General features: G+C 38.3%; 1 protein-coding gene across 3 annotated transcripts in view; it reads left to right on the forward strand.

The window, feature by feature from the left end:
- EPB41L4A (erythrocyte membrane protein band 4.1 like 4A) overlaps positions 1-25,021 on the forward strand; it is a 118,691-nt gene that overhangs the window by 1,282 nt on the left and 92,388 nt on the right. The window lies entirely within an intron of this gene.

Below are 25,021 nucleotides of genomic sequence, written 5' to 3' on the forward strand. Positions count from 1 at the left end.
ATTTTTCTAAAGGCCCTTAACTTGGTCCTGTTTGGTTAAGACTGATGACAACTGATAGCATGTCGCAGACTTGAAGTCCTTGTTCGAAGAGCCACGGACATGAATTTATTAGCAACATCAGAACGTGGTTTCAGTGTTGGATTGTCGGATCAGAAAAAAAAAAACCGAACAAAAAACCAAACCAAACCAACCAACTGACCAACCAAACAAAACACATTTGAGAAAGAGAAAATACATTCAAAGAAAGAAATTCATTCTTCTAAAATTTATTGTTGGAAAGGGCTGTCTGATTTTACCTAAGACATCCAAAGAATAAAATTCTGTATGCCTTTGTGCTTTAGCTTGAATGATTGAAGCTTGGTGAAGCAGCTGTGGAAAGGAGAACCTGAAGGGCGGTAGTGGGGAGTGGGAGTTTATATTTAACAATATGTTTTCAACCCTAATCAGTGGAATTACTAGGTCTACGTGTATTCAGCATTATCAAGCTTTGCTGAATCAACTGCCTGCAGATAGGCCCATAAATCCATGCTTAGCACAGAGGAATAAGCAAATCACGCTGGAATGACACCGAAATTCAGTACCTGTGCAGGGTCTTTGAAGTCTAAGTTTAGACACTTCTGAAAAGCCTTACCTTTCAATGTGCAGATGTGGGTGTGTATATCATGCATACTTTTGTGCAGTAAACGTGCAGTCACAGAAGTATGTTAGAAGTATAATCTGCAAAGATGGTTAGTCTAATGAAGCTAAACCCTGAAAGTGAAGGGTTTGTGTAGTGTCTAATAAAAATTATTGTCCCATAGGAAAGAAAGAGTCTGAAGACGTAACTTCTTTCCAAGAATGCATGACTTGCAGTGTTGGGAACCGTCTAGTTTAAGATGAGGGTGTGTTTTCCTGCCATTCTTAGTGTGATCTGAATGTGGTATATTGCTAAATATTTCATCCCTTCTACCTGCTCCTTCTCTGTCTGAAACTCAACCATAGAGCAGTCATGGAATCAGTTGGAAGAGTGTGTGGATCTGACAAGAAAAATAATAGTTCATTAACAATTTGGCACAGGCACTCACACTGCGCAGTGGGAAACCTTAGGGAAGTGAGAATGTCCCTTTTTGTAGCAGCCTGTTTTCTGTGTTTTCTTTTTCTTTCCTTTGTTTTAAGATATAGTTTGTACATTGTGAAGCCACAGCCCAGTGCTGTAGCTCCATTAGCCTTAGAAAACCCAAGGTGAAGAACTGCAGAGCTCTCTCCCAGGCATTGTTTTAAACCATGGAGCCCTCCCTTGCCTCTGTACCCGCATGAGTGTTTGTGCAGCTATGCATGAAGAGCAGCTACTGCCCAGCTGAAGGGTGGCTGGCCACTGGTTTGCCTTTTGCTGGGTGAGCCTTCAGCTGGACCTTTGTGCCCTGCTCCACTTCACAGCTGGAGGATGGCAGAAATGGCTTTTTCAACACAGTCCTGGCATCTGTCATTTTCGGCTGCTGTTGTTATTATTCTACAGCTTTCCGGGGATGTTATATTATCAATTCTTAGTGAAACAGAACATAAAATTTGTCATATTCTGTCACGCTTTGTCATTTGGCACTTTACCCTTGAAATACAAATGTTTTATTTTAAATCTTTTAAAATGATTTACACTCATGTAAATGCAGAGACTTTTATTTTTAATTTTTTTTTAATTGGCATTTCAGCTTTGGCACATATCTATGGTTTGTAAAAGTTCATATAGGTTTCATTTTAAACTAATATTTTTTAAAAAAAACTATTTCCTTAGAACTACAGATTCTGGATGGGATCTTCCTTTTGTCATCTTCACTTTTAATTTGGTTCAGAGATACATGGGACACAAGCTTTTGGTCCTCTTTCACATATCTTGAATTGTTGCAGGAGCAACTTTGTTCTCTTATTTTCCCCCAAGCAGATGCATGTCTGTTAGAAACAAAAACCACAGCTCAACAGCTTTTGGCAATCTATGTACTTGCTTGATATTAGTAGATACAAAACTACTTGTTTTGAAGGGTGGAAGGCAGTGCCCTGTAGGAGTCTGAGGCAAATTTGTTTCTTCAGGGAATTGGATATGAAGTAGATACATGTGTCCAGAGAGTTTTGAGGATGCGTCGCTTACTTTGTATAGTGGTTATTTCTGACTTGTTATGCTTGGCAGCAACTCTACTTATCAAAACATGACATTTTTTAATTACAATATTATTGACACATTCTTCATTCTACAGTGGGCTTCAAATTGCACTTCACATTGAAACAATGAGCAGAGGTGACAAGACCGAGACTTTGAGTGCAATTTAGGGATACTTTTCTCTGTGGACTTCAAAGAGCTTGTTAGGGAAAGGAAAAGATTAGTTTTCTTCTGGCTCCCAAGTGGGGAAGCTGAAATGGAAAGAGGTCAAGTGGCTTTTTCAAGGTTGTATGACAAGGAAACAACTTCCTTTTGCTACTGGGGTGATAGCTACTGACCATTCTGCCATGGGCCATGCTGTCTGGAGGGGTTTGTGAGGAACTCTTCCTCAAACCAATTATTGCTTCTTTGCTTCTCAGGTTTTTTTTGTTTTTTTTTTTGTTTTTTTTTTTTTTGTTTTTTTTTTTTTGGTTTTGTTTTGTTTTGTTTTGTTTTTGTTTTGTTTTTTGTTTTTTTTTTTGTTTTTGTTTTTGTTTTTGTTTTGTTTTGGTTTGGTTTTTTTTACTGTTATTAGTAACAGTAAAAGGGCTGTTCTCCCTTTCTATCTTTGTGCTTTAAGGTTAGAGCACTGCTCTATGAAAACGTAAGCTGGGTGTTCAGCACTGAGGCTTACAGGAGACTGATAAGAGTTAGGTAATCAGGAAAAGCCATCAGGTGTCTCATAATCTTAATTTTTATGTTTCTTTATAGTACATTAACAGAGATATTCTGGAGTGTGCATGCATTGAGATAAAAAAGTGATGGCACTTGTTAGTCCCAGAGATTTTGGGATGGAAGAGTCTATTCACCACAATCTCATGCTGCTTTCTAGTCAAGGTGCATGGCCTCATATAGGGACAGCTTTTCCTCTTAAAAGGATGTTCAAGTTTCCAGTTAGGAAATGGGTTTTTGCTAAAGATATGGTAAGAATGAGCTACCAGCTGACAATAATCCCTTTTCCAGGACTGCTACTTTGTCTTCTCTTCACACAGACTAAACAATAACTTAGGCATTTTTATGGTACAGCACCAGTTGTAGCTCATCTGTTCATGTTGCAAGACATGTCAGTGGTCTTTTGACATGATACCTGACTGAGGGGTTGTGGGCATTACATATTTTGGCTCTGTTGAGAACTGGGCTAATTGTCCTTGTAAACAGTGGTGTGCCTTATTGCACAAATTTGTTTCTGGAGATTAAGGAAAATCTCTGTGGGCCCTTAAAAATAATGCCTTGAAACCTTTTGGTTGTCAGCTGTTTCATAAAGAGTGCTCATCTTGAAAAGTGTGTGTTACAGGAACCTAAGAGCCCTTTTTTCCCCCACCCTGAAAATAGTATTTAAGGGAGATATTTGTTTTGTTTTTTTTCTCCTGAAGAAGCTAAAAATTATATGAAGCATCTGTGTCTCATGTTTACATCTCTTTAGTTGGAACAAAGATCTCAAAAAAAAATATTAGCTACTTCTGCAGTGAAGAAGCTCTCTAATTAGTCTTAAGCCATCTGGTCATTGCACTTTTGAAGTGCTCCTTGAAATTCTTCTCTGAGCACAGTTTTTATGTTCTGTTTAGACTGACATGTGTGATGGGCCATCAGCAGTATTTCATTAGAAGAGAAGTGATGAACAGGAAAGATACACAAGGTCTTCCTGGGAGAAGTATATGTTCTGTAATATTATTTTATTAGGTGGTACCATTTATCACTGGTGGCCAGTGATAGTCTGGCCATCATACCATTTACTTGATGATTTACTGAGAATTTAGCAAAAGGATGGCTAAAAAAACCCCCAAACCCTCACCTCAAAAAAACCAAACCAAAACAACAACAACAACAAAACAAACCAAAACCCCAAAAAAACAACAAAGCAAAAAAGCAAACCTGAAATAGAGAGTGACTGATATTAGGAACTGTGTTAAATAACTGGACATGTAAAAAGCATGAGTGGGTTCATCAGAATATTATACATATTGTGAAGATACTTATGGAATAATTGACAAAAGGATTCAGTATGATCTACAGAAGTAGGTAAGCACACCATTTCTTAGAAAGTTTTCTGTGGATTATTCTTGTATTTTTCCTTTTTTGGTGTGTGTGTTTGTTTGTTTGTTTGTTTTTCATTTTTGTTCAGTTTGGTTTTTTTGTTTGTTTGCTTTTTTCCTTTTTTTTTGTTTTGTTTGACTTTTTTTTTTCAGTCCCCAGTGAAGCTAAACAGTTCCAGACTTCATGTCTTTAAAATACACTGTATACAGAAAATATACAATTTTACACTTTTACAAGAGCACTTTTACATCAAGCTATATTAGCTGTAGGTACACCAAGGAGTCAACCTGGGAATGACAGGGATCTGGTTTTTTTTCCCAGTGAAAATACTTAATGGATGCATTTGATAGCAGGAAATAGAATCCTATGAATAGAAAGAACTTATATTGGGTTAAAAAAATATTTTAATTGAGAGTTAGAGTTAAAATCAACTTTGCTGTGAATGTGGAATGTATTCTTCATGCAAGTGATTTCTGCTGGTTTATTCTTCTAAATTTTTCTAGGAAAGGAAACCATCTTTTTTGTGAGAAATTTCTAAAATTTTCTGGTTACACTACTTCAGAAATCTGAAAAATCTTTTTAAAGACAGATTGCAGTTGTTTTCTACCTATGGAATTTTCATCACCTACAGGAATTACTAAACTGAAATATCAGAGTTCATATTTAATCATATTTTCCTCTGCCCTCTTTGGTATTGATTAATAAAGAAATAATTAATTGATAAATATTTCAAGGCAGATTCTTCTTGATATTCTGCATATTGATTTGAAAAGAATAGTTAATAAAAAGTGAGTTGATTAAAAGGACACAATCTCAGTCTCGTTTCAACCTTGTAATATATTTTCTTTATAAAGCAACAGTTCTGCTATGTGTACATATTTCGCATAGCAGCAGGAAAACTACACAGACAATATCATCAAGTTCCAAGTGTGAAAAATTTTCTTCTTTAATGCTATTGACACCCCGCATCTAAGTATTGTCTGTAGCAAAAGCAAAAAAAAAAAGTAAAAAAAAAGTACATTACTGATAATCCCTTCCATATCAGAAAGGTGCTGGTGCTTCTTAAAGTTCCTTTATGGGTGTAAAATGGTCATCTGATTGCACACTGAAGACCAGATGGTATATATGAAATTTTGAACTGTTTCAGTCCTCTACAAATGGGCTGAAACAGTGCACGATTCTAGTTTACAGAGAATGAAAGGAACAAAATGGCTCATGAACACTGCTATTAAATGCTCTGCAAAAATTTGTGTCACAAATTTGAAATAGATTACTAACTTCTTACAATACCTTTACAGATGAGGCCAGCAATCTTGAATACCCCACAGAATAACCATAAAATAAATGAACAATGAGACACTTTGTTTTCCCTAGGTTCACTTAACTAAATTAATGAAACCAGCATGACTACAAGAAGTAAATCCATTAACTTCTAAATGGAGTTATGTCTTGGTCAACCTCAGCTTTGAGCAATCATATTGTCAGAGGTGTCTGTTCTTCTGTTTTCACTGAGCAGTAATTTCATAATAGGAGCAGGGTACACGTAAACTATGAGGCTGCTTTTTTTGGTACAATTTTGGGTTTATGTAACTTGGATCAAGCATTTCTTATATTAAAATATTTTAGTATAGTTAAATACCATCTCTTGATATGTTTTTCATTTTAGTTCCTGAGAATTCTGAACTAAAATTCAGCTGCAGAATTGCAATCCGTTCCCTCAAAAAAGAAAACTGCTAAAAATTATCACATTGTATGAGGAGAAATCTTGAAGAGACTGAATTGAAAAGGTGTTTCAGAAAGAGAATGTTTCTAGAAGCTAAAGTTTTATGTCACTTCATGCTGTAAAAATATCTGTTTTCAAGATGATATTGAACACATATAAGGAAAAGAGAAATTATGTATTGGTCATATTGCATCATTATTAATATCTGCATTTTTGCTAGAAAGATGAGAGAGGACTTGCCAGTCTTTTAAATATTTTTAAAATTTATTTTTCTAAAGGGGGTTTAATTTTTTAATGATAGATCAGCTATATTACCTTAACTTCTTTCACAACCGATATATTTGGAAGTGAATAATCACATTTCAGTATCTAGGTTTAATTTTGCAAACTGCATTTTTAAATGCACATTTTAGATGCTGCTTTCTGAAGAGATCTTTTGCTTGCTGCATACTGATTTAATCACAGAGTTTAAAATGAAGGTTGTCATTTCAGTATTGATCGAACTTTTGTCCCCACTTCTTCCGTTGCATCCTGAGTTGTGGATGGCTGAACACTGCAGGCGCTAAGGTCAAAAGGACATGCTCGAGATCAACCCGTGCTATTATTCAGAAGTGGAAAACCAATAGAAACATTGCAAAATGAGAGCTCTGCTCCTTTGGTTTTGCTGCAGCATGAAGAGGGGAACCTGCCTGTTTTGCCAAGTGGGAAACATGCTTTATCTGCTCTCCTTGGCTTGTGACCACAAACATTGATTTCTTTGAAGGGAAGTGACCTGGTAATTCTAGCAGTACCTTTCCAGAGGCAGGAAAAAGACACCTCAGAACTTCCTTTGAATTGATATCCAAATTGTCTTTATTGAAAGTAACAACCAACATTTAATATACCCGCATAGGCATTTTTGATCATTCTAGATGGAAATCCCTATTGGGCTGAATGTACCATTAACCTATAGTACTAGGGTAGTTATGTTAAAGTTTGGTTGTTAGATGTCTCAGAGGTCTGTAAAGATTCCTTTTTGAGAAGCCTTTCTTTCCTCTTGCCCCTCATGATTTCTTTTTAATTCTGTCTTGTTTGACAGTGGCAAACTCTCACTCCTACCAGGAGCTTTCATTAGTTATGCTTGGTAAGAGCAAGCATAAGACTTTATATTCAGTGAAATCCAACTGTTCCTGCTTACATTTAAGATAAATAATAAAGTCATTACAGTAATGGGTAGTTACTAATGTAAAGGAAAAGTGGATCTAATTTGTATGGCAAGGTGTTTATTTGTTTGTCAATATTTACATTTTAAACTCTGCAGATTACAACTGGTTGTCCATAAAGCACAGAAGAACGCAATCTATCTTCCTGTAGTTCTTGAAGTTTTGGGTAAAATCTCTCTGTGGCTGAGTGAGCCAGTTTGATAATAAATCACTCAGCACTTCAATAGTTTTCCTGTGTACTCAGGAAAGTAAGAACTGAGTGCACTGAAGAATAAATTCTCTTGTTTGTGTGAGAGACAGAATGCCTTTTAGGAATGGAAAGGAAGGACCTTCAGTATCTCAATTCCATTAAAAGAATTTGGAAGGCAGAAAATGGCAGTTTCCCTATATAATTAGTGGAAAAATTTGGCATGACTACTAATGTAGGCATGATTTAACACTTTGTAGAACTAAGGGCACTTGATTGTCTTGTAGAATTGATCCAGAATACAGTTCATCCAAACAAAACCCACTGGATCTGGTTTTTGTTTTCCACATACTATATATTTCACTGAAAGGTCTCATTTATATCTGAGAAGAAGTTATTTGTAGTGTTTTGGAAAATATTTTCTATCTGTAATAATACTCATTTGTGTGTTATATAGAATATCTGGTTTATTTTATTTTTAATTTTTAAAATACATTCTATATGAGAAAAAAAAAATTACAGTTCTTGTTTTGGTTCCACAGTTTTATTCAGATCACAGTGTAAAAGAATTGTGACAAACTTTTTCCTATTTGGTGGATGAATGGTAGCTGGAAGGAGTGTAATCTTTTCCCCCTTTAGAATACCAGAACAAGTATTCTCTTTATAAGAGACTACATTGAGTACCATAAGGGAAAGTAAATTTTCTTTTTGTGCTGTTTGTGAGTACCACAGAAAACTGGTGGAGCTAACAGTTCAGAATTATAAAAATGAGGAGGAATGCATAGGAGACTAATGAGGAGTGAGTTCAACACTGACTCAGGACTTGAAGCAAATGATTCAACAGCCCTTGTGAGAAGAGGTAATCCTACAGTGCTGGTGTGATAGGTAACATGGAAGGAGATTCTCCACATCTCGCTCAGGGGTGCCTCAAACTGCCTGCAAAACTCCCTGTTTTGAAATGAGTTTTGCTTTGTTTGGCCAGCACCAGATACAGAAGAATGCTGCAATGGGCCTTGCCTCTGCCCTTGTTCTGTGCGGGTGGAGTTTGCTGTGGTGTAGAAGGTGGCTGTAATTTATAAAGTGGTGAAATCTCGTCATGGCCATCAAAAGCAATGCAAGTCACGTGTCAGAACCAAGTGGGACTGGAAGGCCATGACTGCCAGCATTTCTTCAATGCTTGTTCCCATGGAGGAATGCTCAGATCCTCGTTCCCTGTGGTTCCTGTGGCTGTGGGAAGTGAGAAGTAGTGCAGAGGAGCTTGTTGCAGCCTAACACTTCCACGCTGTGTCACACAGAGCCCAGACCTCCTACACAGGGGTCCTTTCAAGTGTGCTTCAGGCTGATGGCAATCTTTTGTCTGTGTGGTTGTTTTGTTTATTTAATATGCCAGAACGAAAGAAAGCTGAGTGTCATACTCTCATAATTCTGGTTGTCATACCATGACAGTTAAGGGGTGGGTGATATGTATTGGGGTGCCTTGGAGGGGACAAGACAGCAGATAATCCTGAAACCTGTGCCTGGATCTCCCTTCAGAGCAAATTAGGACACCTCAGGAGGGACCACAGGAGAGAGGTGGCTTAAGTTCAGTAGACAAGATCAGGAGAAAAAGTTCTTGGGGAAATGAAGGAGAGTTGCAAATGGACAGAATAGTCTTGCAACAAACAAACTTTTTTGTATTGCCATTCGCTTTCTGAAAGAAGGGGAGAAAGCCGCAAGACTTTGTAGAGGAACCTTTTGATGAGGTGTGTGAATGTCCTGACCTGACCTTCCCTCAGCTTTTTAGGTTTAATTTCCATTGGCTACTTTGGGTAGGGGAGGAGGAACTGGAGAGAGGAGGAAAAGGGGAGGGAGGAGGAAAAACATTAAAAATGTTTTTTTAATAACATTTTCAGGATGGAATAAAGCCCTTATGTTGAAAAGATCAAATATTTTCCCCCTGCTTTGAAGTGATGTCAGATTCTTCAGCTGTATTCTTCACTTTATTATTTTTTACTTTCTAAAAGTCCCATCTTTTCTTTTTGTGTACAGCACATAAGTTGGCTGAACACTTCAGTTCTCTTTTCAGTGTGTGCGTCCTTTTTCTGGAACACAGCAAACTCTAAAGCTGTGGGAAACAAAAGTTTCTGGTATCCTTCAAAGGGTATCTACCACATTTATTCTTATCCTTTTGTTCTTAACAAATGCATTTCTGTAGGCAAATTATAATGCCTTTAAAATCACCTCTGACTGAACCATCTTTCTCCAAAAAGGGGAGTGTTTTGGAGCTCTCTCAGTGCTCCAGGTTGGGATGGATGAGATTTACTAAGAAAATATTCTTGGCCTTGAGGTTCCTTTATCTATGTCTTTAGTGTCTCAAAGCAGTTCCTGCAAAAGCCAATTTTCTTTCTTGGACCACCATTTAGTATTAATGCTTCTTTTTCTTTTCCTGTGAAAGCAATAGTGAGTTACCACTGTCTTTCCTGGATTGGAGAATACTTGAAATTTTGTACCCGGTTTTAATTTCAGTGTTGGTGACATGGGTTTTGAAGTGCTTTGGCACCAATTTCAGCAGGAGCCAAATTGAACCCAATTTTTCTGTGAGCAGGTTCAATTAATAAATGAAAATTCACTTGAAAGAAAGAGTGTAATTTCTTGGATGAACGTGACAGATGTTATTAATCTAAAATAAGCATGAAAAATTTCTACCTTTTTAACAGAAGTCAAATCTTTTTCTTAATCATCCTTGGCCTTTCACCAGTATTCAGCTCTTGTATCCGTTTAGAGCATGAAAGCCACGTTTGTTGTTTCCATGTCTGTATCTTTATTCTTTTGTTTCTTTTTTCCTACTTTCCTGGAAAAAATCTTCTACAGAACTAGGTTTCATGAACTGTCTCCTGAAATCTTTATTTAAAGGAAAACGGCAATGCTGACCATGTTTGTTTATGATGTCTGCTGCTTTGGGAACAGGTGAACAGAAGTCAGAACAAATGATCAGAAAAAATACTAGGTTTAGTTTTGGTATTATGTGTGTGTTTGTCTCCGACAGAAATTGGAGGGGCCTTGGCTAAATGAAGTTGTTTGGGGAGAGGAATCTATAAAATGTCCAAAACAAGACAGTTCTAAGTAGTGTTGTTGTTTTAAATCTTTCTTTGTAGTGTTTGTAGTTTTGTGAAAGCTGAAATTTTTTCCTGTGGCATGGAAAAGCTCCAGAAGTAGGCAGAAGTCCTGCAGGAGAGCTTGACTCCAGCTTGATGTATTTTGTTGAGAGGAAGGTTTGATTGGGAGGGAGTTAAACCACTTCCACTGAGTTGGCTGAAAATGGATCAAACCCAGTTTTTTGTTTTATGTACATTTTCTTTTTCCTGAGGCTTAGTCTGTATCTCAGATCACAACACTTTCAATTATCTTGATATTAATTAATTAATTAATTAATTAATTAATTAGTTTATTTATGCTAATTTTTTGTTTTTTTCATGAGTTTTAGAAAGATCAGGGTAGAAGATTTGCAGTAGATTTGCAGTAGGGCAGCATACAGAAATATTTCTACTGCTGTGTGTGACATACACAGAGAGTGTGCTTATAGAACCCTCCCTTCGAGAATATTTACTTGGAACTTCTCATAGACAAATAGTGCCCTCAAAGAAACTCAAAAATTGAAAGGGTGATTTTTTCTTTAGTATTAGTTAATCCTGCTGTGTGTCTTACCTTGAAGAGAATTCAAGCCAGACAGATTTTTATGTGCCTGCTGTACTAAGGTATAAGCATTCACTTGAAAAGTTACAAAAGTACAAGTCAGTGTTCATTACAGCTTTCACTTCTCTGAAAGTTACATAAATGTGTGCACTGCCCATCTCCATGCCCAGCTTGAGGTGATTATACTCTGTTTGTATCTAATCCACCAGTGGATTCACACAATTCTATTGAAAGTGGCAGAGTTTCTTTGCCTACAGTGGATTAAAGGCTCTTCATCTTAATATGCATTTTTTCCTACCTAATCTAACCACATAGAGCAGATGGACCTGGTATTACTATCTGTAAGATGAAGAGCATCTAACACGATGCTGCTTATTATCTTGTTTTTCAAGCTTGCTGTGATTCATATTCCTTTTCTTGCATACAGAAGGAATATGGGATAAGAAAAATCACTTGAACTGAAGAAATTGCAGTGTAATTGAATTTTGAACATTGATTTCTGAGTGTACAGAAAATGAAGCGAAATAATGTACTTGAGCAGCAAATTACAGGAGGTAGGACAGTGTACAGTGCCTTTAAGAAGCAGGTGTTTGCTGGGGAGTTCACTGTGCATACAAATGTACTCACATTTTGAAGTTGGTTAGGAGCAGTTACAGGGAAGAGGAAACCTGACTGGCCTAATACAGGCTTTTTCTATTCAGCACAGGCTTGAAAAAAAGGTAGAAATATAATAATGTAGGGAAAAGCTGGGTTTTGTTTGCTCTTTAAGGTCTGAAGCAGGGAGAACCAGAAGTATGATTTAAAGGAAATTGCAGTAGTGGTTGTTGTAAGTACACAGAGAGGAAGCCTTGCATAATTTTCAGTCTGGAAGGAGGAACTGAACATTTAATTAAACAATGCCTTTGACTCAATTAGTTGATACTCCAGTCTTCTTAGTACATATAGTTTTAGGTTATTCTTCAACTGTACAGCTGTTTCCTACTGCATAACATGTGGGAGGGAGGTAGCCTGTGGTTTCAGAAGCAGAGGGAAAGGAAGAAGGTTTCTAGGCCCTAAAATTTTAAGCATCTCTAACTCAAAGCTGCAAAGGTAGCACATCTAACAAAAGCCTAACTGGTAATTTCACAGTGAGTATTGACCTTGTCAAAGTCTACTCAAAATCTATTGAACCCCTTTGATCATCCCATCACTCCTGCCAGACCGCTGAGCCCTGAAACCTCAAGAGTTTCTCTGCATGCAGAAATAGTATTTGACTAACTGGATCTGCTTTCATAGGGAAAATAAAATACAGTCCACCTGTAGTCTGTTTGAGTATGCATTGTGATAGTGCTCATGTAACATAAGTTACTCCCTTGTGGGCAGAGGAATATGTTGGACAAGGTTAAAACACCTTGAAACATATTTATATATATAATTACACTAAAAATTAGCAGAAACAGTGTTTGGGTGAAATAACAGACTTATTGAACCACATCATAACAGATGATTGTTGTGATTTTTTTTTCCTTGATCTACCTCATTTAGATAGGAGGCTGGATCTGCTTAAAAGAACACATTATTTTAAACAGAGATTTGTTCTGGATTTTGGCTCTTGTTTCAGGGGGGAATTATATCCTCTAGTGACACTTGTTTAAGTCAAAATAAGTCAAGTCAGTTGTTGGAGTTTAGTCATCTCACACATGTTCTGCTACAAAAGGAGGAAAGAATACTCTCCTGTGTTATCTCAAATTTCGTTTAAGCAATAGTTTATCAATGCAAATAAAGTGCAGATCAAACAGAAGAAAATTATGCATAATAAAATGAAGAAATTGGAAGGATCTGACCTTGGTGAGGAAGAGCCTGCCAGTTTCAGTGGGAATTATCATGTGTCACATAATCATAGTCAGGATTGCAATTGTACACAGAGGACACAGGCATTGGAACTTATTTTCAGAACTATTTAGGTGCTTGCATAAGAGTCTTTCAAAAGTCTTTTTTAAAGATTGTACTGGGCACTCAGGCAACTCTGAAAACCTCTCAGGACTGAATTAATGGTTACGGAGTAAATATCAGGAGAACAGTGTCACTTAAATCAAGGTACCTGCTGTACCTTGAGAGCTTGACGCAGAAGCTGAGACTGGGGAGCAGCATCTCAGCTGTGTGAGCTGGCATTTTCTTACTCAATGCTAGAAACAGAAGACAGAGAATTTTATGCTGTTGAGGCTGTGGACTTAACAGATTTAAGGAACAGCTGCTGCTGAGACAAAGAAATGTTTGCCGCATTTGTTCACACAGAAGAACTCCTTCAAAAGGAAGGTTTGGCTGTCATAGGGTTGTTTAGGTGTGACATTGAGCTGAAAGTTCTGTGATTCAGGTCAGTGTGTTACCCTGAAATTCAGTTCTCTAGAGGGATTAGAGTATCTAAGTATTTTACTTGTGTGTAGTATTTGCAGTCTCTGCTGATTCTTACAAGTTTCTATGGAAAGGTTTGGACATGTGATCAAACTGGTAAGTGTTCAGTCTGGTAGCTGTCCATATGCATGAATAGCAAATATTTAGTAATTCAGTTTATTTTAGATTGCACTAAGAGGATTTAGTTGCATTACCTTTTATTTGCTGTTGGCTAAGAGCCTTCACTCATGCTGGTTGTGGTGGTTCAGCTTTCATATCTTGAAGGCCTCTGATTTCTCTGGGAGGTTCAAATCTGCAACACTTCAGTCTGATTCTTACAGTACATTTCACTTTGGTGTTTTTGTCAATGCAAAGTCTTGAATTTCTTTCTTGCTTTCATTTGAAATAAACTTTCTGTTGTCATGGTTGCTGAGAGCAGCTCAAAAGCATGAGCCCTGCTGACTCCTAAAACCAGTAAGCCTACATATTTCAGTGAGGAAGCTTGGAATTAAAGCAAGTGCTATGATTTCTTTTCTTTCCCCTTGAAGATAAAGTCATAATTTCTCAATGGCCATGATTGCCTCTGTTGAAGAGCAGGGACAGGAGGGAATCAGATGAGGAGGATATATAGTCAATGTACAGTGAATTACATTACATGAGGGCATGGTCACAATTATGTGGCTCATTCTTTACAGGTTCTTTTAGTGTGATCTGTTTTTGAAAACCCCAACTAAAGGAGCCTCCCAGGAGCTCAGCTGCAGTCCTTTGTTACTCTTGTAGTAGACAGCTTTCCCTGACATCTCATCAGGGTCACGTTTGTTTTCAGTTAATCTACTTTCATGTTTTTCTGACTTCCGTGAGTCTGTGCACAGAGTACATTTGATCCTTAACCTTTTTCCACATGCTTTTTTATAGAACATTAGGAGACTTGATGCTAGGAGATGCTGGCAGCTTTGACTTTGAGCAGAGACAGACACCCAGGCAATTGTCTGACAGCCAGGGTGGAGGAGGTTACCTGAGTATAGAGCATTAAATTATGTGCCGACCTCTTCCACCACCATCTCTCCTACTCATGTACCTAAGGAAAATATCTGGATTTGGGTTTGTTTTACAAACACTCACGCTCAGTGTTTCTGAGTACCCCCAGGAACCTTAATCTTTGTTCCTGTATTATGTCTTCACAGTTTTGCAGTTTTCTCTTGCCTTTCTTGAATAGTTCTTCTTGATCTTTTGTTTCCTTGCTGGGAGCATTGGTCTGCTCGCCAAAGACTTGACATGGCATGTGAATGAGCAGAGTGCAGTTCTTTTTCTACCAGCACTTGGGACAATCTGGGCTTCATATCTCTGCACTTAAAAAAGTGGGAATGGGGAAATGTTTCTTTTGTTTGTTTGGCTGGTTCACTATTTTGGCTTTATGTTTTGGGAGTCAGGGATTAGTAATTGTATCTTTTACAATCCATGCCACAGGGAACTACAGTATTTTAGCATCCCTTTTTGTGTCTCATCTCTAAATCATGGTGACAGTAATAAAGCAGGAGGGGCAAGTGGCATGAGGGGAAATAAGCACTGCAGTATGAAACATATATTTTAATTACAATTGATCTTATCAGATATAGATCCTTCTTCCACATACAATTCTCATACAGTTCTTTGTTAGAAGATCCAAGAGGACCCTGAAGACTGCAAATGTGTTGAAGCAAACATCTGGCTTTTTTTTTTTTTTAACTAAAAGAGAAAGAGTTGACTTAAAACAAACCCACAAAACAGAAGCAGAACAAAAAATATGCAAACCTCACCCACCAGCTCTGCCAACTTCCTGGCCCTTCTCCCCTTAAAAAGCTATGGACAGATTTTTCTCTCCAGAATTAATTTTGAAATTTAAGTTTGCTGGCTTATGCATCCAATATTTATCATTTCCACTACACTGTTGCATCCAGTGTTCCTTCCCATTTTAAAATGCTTATGCTTTACTTTCCAGAGGTAAACCCCACAATTTTAGAAAGATTTTAGAAAGTTCATGGTTTTTAGAAAACTCATGGTTTTTAGAAGATTCCTCTGCTTACAGGCATCTAGCAACAGGACAAGAGGACATAGCCTGAAGTTGTCCCAGAGCTGGACATCAGGAAGAATTTCTTCATGGAACATTGTTCAAGCATTGGAGTGGGCTGCCCAGGGATGTAGTGGAGTCCCCATCCCTGGAGGTGTTCAAGAAATGACTGGACAGGGCACTACGGGGTATGATCTAGATTGGTCAGAGTTTGGACTTGATAATCTTGGAGATCTTTTGCAACCTAAAAGATACTGTGATTTCAGGAAGTTCCTTAAAGTGAAGTCATCACTATTTGCATTCTGGTCTCAGGCTCTGAAGAAGCCATTTGTAATGACTTCCTATTAGATCAGTTCTGACCTTTCATGTTTGCTCCGAGGTCTTTGTGCTCATGCTGTCATTCTGACAGTGAAGCATTAGACTGAAACTGGAAATGACATTAACCACCTTTCTCACCAACTGCTATGCAGGCAGCAAAATCACAGAAACAGAAGAGGAATATTGAATCAATATTTTCCACTGTTGCTGGGTTCAGTTTTACTGATGGCCTGTAGAACTTTACTGTAGCAGTTGGTGTTTGTTTCCAGTTTGGCACTTGGCTTGCTGAGATTCAGGAGTCAGGAACAGCCTGTTTTGAGTTACACACCTGATGCACTTTCTGGGCTGGGGGAGTGGGATAGCAGCACTGGTATTGCACTTGAATTTTTAACTCTGGCACCTTTTTTTAAGATCCAGGAATCTCAAGTGCCGTAGAAATAGGAATGACACAGCAGAGGTGATGTCCCTCCCCATTCACATTTCTTCCAGCCTAGAATTGTTGGTATTTTTAAGTCTAGCTGTGGAGACAGGTGGGATAGAGATAGGCTAAGCAGACCTTTGTAAAACTCTTATTGCTCAACAAAATTAAGAGGAAACATGTCTTTGATTAAGAGACTGCTTCTTGAAGTTTATCCTGATTCCAGCTGCGTGTTTCTCCTCTCCTGACTTGTCCCAGCCCTCTGTAAGGTAGTCTGAGGTCTACTTTAATTTACTCTAGTTGGCAGTGGTCCCTGTGGAGCTGTGTGCCATGTGGCCATGGCTAGAACAGGGCTGATCCAGCCACTCCCTTTCCCCACCCTGCCAAGGTGCTGTGGGCCGGAGGGTGTGGGAGCTGGATCTCTTGGATCAAAGCCCACCAGCTTCCCTCCAAGTGAGGAACCCCTAGTGGGGAACTTGCTGAGACTTTCCTTTTGAGGCTGTGTGGTGTGTAGAGTAGGAATGAACCTGCTGTCTTCCTTCAAATACTCCCTCATGCCCACAGTGAGGAGTTTGAATGCTCCAATGCCATGCCCTGTAATTTGAAAGACAGGCACAAGGACTTGTGGCTGAAGTCAGTGGGTTTTATCAAGGACCTTCTCTAAAGGCCCTCTCAGAACAACTCTGCAGTTTGTTAGTCAGAGATGCAAATGTCTCTGCATCTTTTGCAAAAATGTTACTTGGATGAGCAAAATAGGAATATTTCAAAGAAAATTTAGTTGCCTTAATTAATTTACAAAAGATAAGTTTATTTTTCATCTTGCTGGAAAGAGTTTTATCATCCTGTTTCACTTAACAGAGTGTATATGAATAGTAAATGCAATAAATAATTACAGAATACAGTGTAACATGATCAACTGAGGTCACAATTCATTCAACCTGTTAATATTTTCTTTTCCCATTCATCTGCCTCAGAAATACATTAATAATTGCTTTTAAATCTACACTTCTTGCCTCACTCCCTTAATATATGCCATGTTTGGGGGGTTGTTATTAAAAATGTTTGTGCTGATGTATAGGAATTGATTCCTTGTCCACAGTAGAGCTGCTGTTTCTTTAAATAAAAAGAAAAAGGCACATCCATGGATTATATGCTATCACCAGTACATTTTCAGTGTTACTTGCCTGCTTCATGCATTTATTTAACTTTGTGATTTATAGCCAGGCTCAGTATTGACTTTCATCTGCCTTGATGGCAGGTTTAATGCAACCACACATGCATTAGGAATTGGGATGTCATTGCAAGAGTTTACAAATCAAAAGTGTTGCTGCAATGCATTCTACCTGTGCTAAGAACACTGTTTTTTATTGCATGGGGAATTATTCTCTGCAGCCTTCTGAATAGGCTTATCATCCATCATAGAAGATGCATCCTAAAATGTGTAATATTGTTTTGTCATAATGTTGTCAGATAATGGAAAAAAATATGTTTTTTTCTTTTTCCCATATTAACCTTTAACTTCACCTTCATGTTGCAGTAGGCTGTTACCAGCAAGAGCAAGTTTCACTTTAAAGTTCAGCAGACTAAGTAGTTACAAAAAAAAAAAATTCATTATCTCTCTGGTTTATAGAACCTGAGTGGGTTTGAGATTATAGTGAACAAGATTAGATTGCATAGCTGGAAATCTAAAACCTTGAGTAAATATTGACTGTGAAAATGAATTTTCAGGATTTTTAAGCATCTGGATATGTTCTGTGCAAATCACCTGCATAGTTTTGTAACTATTTGATTTTACAGAGTAGTTACTGAAAAGATTAGCCTTAAATAGACTAAAAAAAAAAGAAAACAAACACACAGTGTAAAAATACCTTTAAAAAAAATATATCCTTTATATAGAAGAGTATACAGTACATAAAAAGTATAAATGTAATTTATGCCGGGATCTCTCTATGTATCTGTCTACCTAAAAAAGTAATTAAAAGACCAGACCCTTTTTCCAAGAGAGTGGTGGCTGAAAAGTGCAAGTGTGCTGAAGAACTGCTGAGCTGCCATTCCTAAAAGTCTGCAAGAGGGCTTTGAACCTATTGTGAAAGAGCAGAAGGTGCTCAAATTTTTGTGAGTTGGTTGCAATGGGAAGAAATTTAAAGATGTGTTGTCCATGTAATGTACACTATCAGTCACCTTTGCTGACTGAGATGATGTAAATTCAAGGAATTGTAATTGGATCTTTATACAGACAGCTTAGTTGAATCTCACATTTTCCACTGATTTCAAAAGACTAAAGGTCAACTTTTATCACTTTCTCCTCTGTTGAAAAAAACCTTGACAAGGGCCTGGAAAAAATGTGTGTGTGTGCAATTTTCTCAAGATATTAAGGCAATTTAAAAAACAACATAAATATTCTAGTAGAACAGGAATTGGTGGTAAAAGTTTCAAACCACTGGTGTTCAGTGGAATCTTTTCATTTTAGGGGCAATTTTGCACACACACATCCCATAATGTTTGCTTCATGTCTCAATAACTTTTGTCAAGAAAACTAATTTAATATGTAAATACAGTATTAACATAAGCCTCCACAATTTATTATATTATCTGATCATGTGAACACACATTTTTAGCCTACCTTTTAAAATCCTAAAAGTAGTGTATTTTTTCAGATTTCTGGGTATATTTACCTGAAAATGTAAGGGCAGGACTTTCAGGTATGGTTTCTCAGTGGCTTATTTCCTATTTTACATGGCTACATAGATTTCCATTGGCTCTGCATTAAACTTATGGAGTTTGAAAATGTTCCAGGAAGTTTTGCCTGAACATGGGGAAGAACTTCTTCACTGTGCAGTGACTGAGCACTGAACAGACTGCCCAGAGAGGCGGTGGGTTCTCCCTCACTGGAGTATTCCAGAACCTGGGCACAATCCTGGGATGACCCTGCTTGAACAGGGCAGCTTGACCAGATGACCCCATTGTGTCTCTTTCCAACCTCACCCTTCTGTGATTCTGTGATTCCAGCTGTGCATTGTTAATGTTGATCTGCATGTCCAGGGGTTTCTGCCTGTGGTATGGGACAGAAAATGTACCAGGGAAATCAGGTCAGTTGAGACAGAGTTGATTGTCCCAGAGACACAATAGCAGGGAGTAGCAAATCTCCTATGAGCAGAGAGCTCGTTTCATTTTGGTTTCCCGAAGGATGTTTGCAGTGCATTGTCTGAGTAGGGCAGGTGTGTTTTGGTGCTTTGTTTGTGTATGGTGCTATGTTCTGAGCTGAAGTGAGGCCAGACTAGGAATCCTTTGGATACAACCTGAATATTCCCAAAGTTTTCACTAGTACAGTGTTTAGAAGTGGGTTTATAGCTGTTGTATGGACTTTTAAGTAGTTTGTGGGCTTGTGAAGAAAATAGCAGAATTACAGTTCTGGTTCATGACAGGTTTTGTGGATTATCACTGTGGAAGTAATCTGTCTTGACACGACTGTGGGGTGCCAGTCATGGTTTCATAAAGCCAGGTATGCTTCGCACAGTGTCACAAACTAACACAGAATTAGCCAATTTTTAGAAGTGAATAAACAACAAATCTCAACAGCATGTCTGGGTCTGTTTCAAAGAATTTTGGAGATTATGTGTGGTTACCAGCATGTTACTAACATGCTGGTAACTTTCTGGCAGAGCAATTAAATGTTTTCCTTTATCCCTACTTGGGCCAACTGGGGCTGCTGAAAAGCTTCTGTTTCTAGTTAATTTCTCACAAATTACTCTGCCCTGTATTCTGTTTGTGAAATACTGAGAATACTGTAAAATACATCTTATCCTTTCACCTGTGTAACAGCAGAAAGCCTTGGAGTAGGCAGGGACTGCAGAAAGCATGGGATTTTTTGCCTTGTAGGTGATAAATAGTATGATGGAAATATAAAGCAAATCTAAGTTGTGTTCTGTATACTTCACCTGCCTGGGAGTGCTCTGTAATTAGCCTTTCATGCAATACCCAAGGGGAGGTAAAAATCACGTTTTAAAACCAGATATGGATAAACCTGCACAATAAATTGTTGCCTGACAGATAATTCTTTGAGCATTTTAGCAGCACACTTTGATTGCCTTTTGGTTCCTATTTCATCCTTGCTCTCTTTTTACCTTTTCCCTTTTATTTTGTTTTTATGAGGTGTTTTGAGTGTAGGGCTTTTTTTTGTCCTCTCTCTGTGGTTGCTTGTATAGGCTTGTTAGGCAGGCTCTTTCTCATCTCGTAGTGCGTGATCAGGTGATGGTTCTGCAGAAGCAGCAGCTCACAACTGGAGTCTCAAAAGGGGGTGAGAGTGGGTGGATGGGGCAAGGGGGACATGCAAAGCTCATGTGCTGCTCCCTGAAGAAAGATGTTTGTGCTGCCCTCCCTGTTAGGCAGGAGAAGGTGTTTGTTTCTTTCACAGAGGGCACAGTGTTCGGAGTGCAAGAAAGAAAGGAGCCGTGCTCTCCCTCCTTCTAACTGTTTCTGCTCTTTTACTCTGCCTCCATTTAATGCATTTTTGGCTGTCTGCTTCCTGGCTGGAGCTCCTGGGACTTCCTTCCAGTTGCTACCTATCTTCTTTCTGTTTTGCATAAAAAAAAAGGATTACTTTAAGAAAACAGACTGTAGGGTTGATTTTTTTTTCATTGGGTTGCTCTACTGTGTTGAAAGCAGACATTTATTGCCATATCTTATGTTGCTTATCAGTACATGAAGCCTAATGCACAACTGCTTTCAGTACAGCTTAGGGATGTCTGGGTCTCGGGCACATGGCTTTGAAGCAAGAGCTCATTTTCTCTCTCACTCAGCCAGAGAGATCCAGAAGAAGCGTATTCTTCATCTGAGTCCTTTCAAAATTTGAAAGCAAATTTAGAGCTGAGGGCTGTTGACGAAGCCACCCCCACTAATGAATAGAAATAGTACTTGTATACTTGGTTTCCATTCAGTTTTAAACAAAATCCATTCTCTTCCTGGGAGTTCTTCCTTCTCTTCACTTCTTCTTGAAAGGAAGTGTGGGAACCCAGAACATCCCTCTGGCTGTCCAGGACGGCCAGGACTCCTGCCAGGGGGTTCAGAAGCCCTGGCACGGAGCCCAAAACACCTGTGGTTTTGATTATGACCCGTGGAGAAAATTACCAACCTTATATGAAGGTCAGCAAGCCACAACAGTTTAGGAAGAATAATAGTAAGTTATCACGGGGTGGAAAAGTAGATTTTAGTGGTTTTGGTATGGGGATTCAGGAGGCAAGATGGAGGGATCTGGGCGTGTCCAGCCTTTCTCCTTCTTCTTCTTGGCCTCCATCTTCTGCTGTGATGTTGGCACTTACAGATTGGTTTAGAGTGGAAGCTCACTGTCTAACATAGGTGATAGGTATTGGAAAGTAATTGTAAATACTGTACACTTACTTTTTTGTATAAAGACATAACACTGCCCCGGGGGCAGGAAGTGTGTCTGGAACTGTCCTGCTGGATGGACCTCGGCAGGGCAGGAGAAAATTTTTTATAGATAAGATGCAATAAACAACCTTGAGACCGAGAACTGAAGATCTCTGACTCATTCTTCAAGCGCTCGGGCTGGGAAAAGAGACTTTTAACAATCTCGGGGTCGCAGTGACCCAGAAAGACCCCAAGAAGGAAGAACTGAAATGAAGTTTTTAAGTACCCATTATCTATTTCTGGTATAGATCACATCAGTTGTGACAAGTTAAGTTGCAGGTGTGGCTTGCATATGGAAGTCAAAGTCTGACAATGTAGATCTCAGAGTGCTTTGTGTATGACTTACAAAAGTTACCATGAACAAGGAATTTTTGGTTTCAGGTAGGACACAGGTAAATAAATGTGAGTGGAATACAGACACTAAAACTTGTCAGAGAGGATAAAGTATGAGAATATCAGCTCAAAAATTGAGCCTGTTTATTTCATCTAAGTAATTCAGTAATTCTTTTCATTCTTTAAAAAGCAGCATCCATAAGAAGAAAAGGCAGTGCCTTTTATGGCAGATTGTGCCAATTGAAGTAAAACCCACCCATCATCTGTGAAGGAAAAGGATTTTGTTTCTGCTTTAAGTGCTAATTTCAATGCAGCTTCAAATTTGGAGCAATCATTATGTAAAACTGCCCATACCTTAGCTCATTTTTACTGTCTTATACAGTTTCATAAACCTGCAGAGACAGATATGACAGAGCAGCCTGTCTGGCAAAAGCACAGCAAGAAAGCTAAGTGCTTAAAAATTGGCATTCATCTTCTTTTAGACAAAATACATTAGAATATTCCTTTATACCTGAAATGAAATTACTGCTTTCTTGAGCTTCTGTCATGTTTGTGCTATTATTTTGCCATTCACTTAATGAATCCCAGAGCTTCAGGATTGTTTTTGACATAGCGATTGTAGTTGAATATAGAAATAATTTTTCCAGCCCTTTCACATTGTCCTTGCTTTTTGAGAGTACTTTTTATCCATCAGTGTTTGAATCCAGAACTGTTTTCTTGCTGTAAACAAAAAGGCTAATGAAGGGATGTATCTTCTTGGAAATAGGGAATTGCATCTGGTATTGAAGTGACAGAGGGGGAAAAAGGGTCCCCTTGTATTTACTGAATAATCACCCCTACTTTGTCTGATATTATGCAATATACCTGTAAGATAAAGCCTAACAGATGTTTTATGTTTCATGTAAAATTTAGCTTAAGCTTTCTCATGAGAGAACCATGGAGGCTTCTGTAGGATTTGCTGCTGCCTGATACAGTGAGAAAATCTGGGTACCACCAGAGGCGGTACTTTAATTCATGGGGAGTTGAGTTTTACTAGCCAATAGTGTCTTTTCACCCCTCTGGACAGAAAAAGAAAAACAACAAAAATAAAGAAATTAACTCCTCCACCATGGGAGTCTTTGGCTTCAGAATTGTGCTGCCCTGAGCCATCCCCCTCCAACATGATAATTTGGATCCTTAGCATGGCTATTCCTAAAGGAGGATTATGGAGAACTTCAGTGGCAGTGAGCCCTTCTGCTGGCAGTGCTTTGAACTGGAAACATGAACATGTGAGTCAAGTGTCCAGGCTTTGAAATATACATTCTTCTGACGTGTTTGGAGACAGTCACACGTCCTCCACTGCAGCTGTGACTGGTCACTACAGTGGATGTTTAATATTGGTGATATCCTGTTAACAATCCTGACCCAGAAATCATTCTCTCTTCCTTAGCTGGTGAAAATTTAGATATAGGCAGTATTGCCTCTCCAGAAATTTGTGGTCAATTTTTAAAAGGCAGTGATGAGAATGTAAAGTTTAAAATTAAGTGTTACTGTTACTGTATCACCTGTTAGGTTGTTTGACGTGTTATTTTTGTTATTGTCACTGTTAATTCTTTTAAATATTTACTGGGAAATTGTGCAGATATCTTTTATCCATTTCAGCTTTCTCTGCCTTTTGCTCTTAAACTCTTGCCTTTTGCCCTCTATCAGAGACCTTCCTTGTGTTGATACTGGGAGGCACAGACCAAATCACCTTTAATCTCTTTCTGACTATTTAAACTATTTCTCTTTCAACTATTTCAACATTCTTTGACACCTCCCAAATGGCAAGATTTCCAGAATTTATCCATTTGTTTTTTAAAAATCCCCATCTGAACGAGTTTTAATTCTTGAAGTGCAGAACCAGAAGAGAACTAGTTACATTTCTTCAATTATATTAAAGTATTGCCACCTTCCTACAGGAATAGGAACTGAAGTTCATGGGGTTGTTGTACTCTCTCCCTGCCCTTGCTTAATAACTGCATCACTGTGATCTCAGGTTCACTTGCTTATTCCCAGGGATGCCCAAATTCCATTCAGAGCTGCAGCTTGTCAGTACACAAATCTTACTTCATAAAATTAGTGTATTTCCTTGCCATAGATGAACTCACCCTTTGCAGTTGTTAGAATGCATGTTTTCAGAGAGCTTGTCTTACCAAGAGGCTTAGGTGATTTTCACCAATAACTGGCTTTTTTCATTACTTGTCACTTCAGTGATTTCTGGAATGTCTACAAATTGGAATGTCTACAAATGTCTACAAATTTCTAGGGGGGTCTTATCTTGCAGGTCATAGAAAAACTGTTGCAAAGCCCTCCTTTGAACTTGGAAGACAGTACTCTACTAAAAATTATACTTTAGAGATGTATAATTCACAACATTTATTTAATTTTATTAATAGTCCATTGGTATTTTTTTATAGTATAACTTTTAAACATTATTTAGGGTAGATTTACTTATAACAGAAAAGACATCTCCAGTAAAGTGTTTTTGTTATAGCAGGCTCCAAAATTTGAATGTGTGTGTGGGAAAAACAGACCCCTGCCATAATACACATTTATTTTACACAAAGAAAATTGTTGATTTTATTTTTTTTTCCTGACTGTGGTTAATTATTTTGGGGAAGGAAATTTTACATATGATATTTCTGGTGCTGGAGCTGAAATGTTATGAAACCTATAAACAGAGCTTTCCCCCCCTCCCACCCTCCAGAATAAGATCATTATGGAACACTATAGTCAGGCTCTCAAAGGCTTGTTCTGTAGTCTATTTACACAATCACATTGTGTTTACATGGCAAGGCTTTTGTGGTGGGGTCTGCAGGGGTGGCCTCTGTAAGGGGAACAGGGGAGAAGAGGAAAGGATGGAGCAGCAGCGAGGGGCAGTCGTGGGTTGAGCCCGACCCCTGCTCCCCAGGTCTCTGCACTGCTTGGAGAGGGCACACAGGACTCAGAAATAAAGTGAAATTGAGCCTGGCAAGAAGAAATGGAAAGCATTTTAAGTTTTGCTGCTGTTTCTCACCATGCTTCTTGTAATTGTCAGCAAATTAAATCACCCTTCCCCAAGCTGAGTCTGTTTTGCCTGTGACAGTAACTGATGAAGCAATT

The sequence above is a fragment of the Agelaius tricolor genome, unplaced genomic scaffold (assembly GCF_023055355.1).
Source record: "Agelaius tricolor isolate 1412-34295 unplaced genomic scaffold, bAgeTri1.0.p SCAF_27, whole genome shotgun sequence".
Classification (NCBI taxonomy): Eukaryota; Metazoa; Chordata; class Aves; order Passeriformes; family Icteridae; genus Agelaius; species Agelaius tricolor.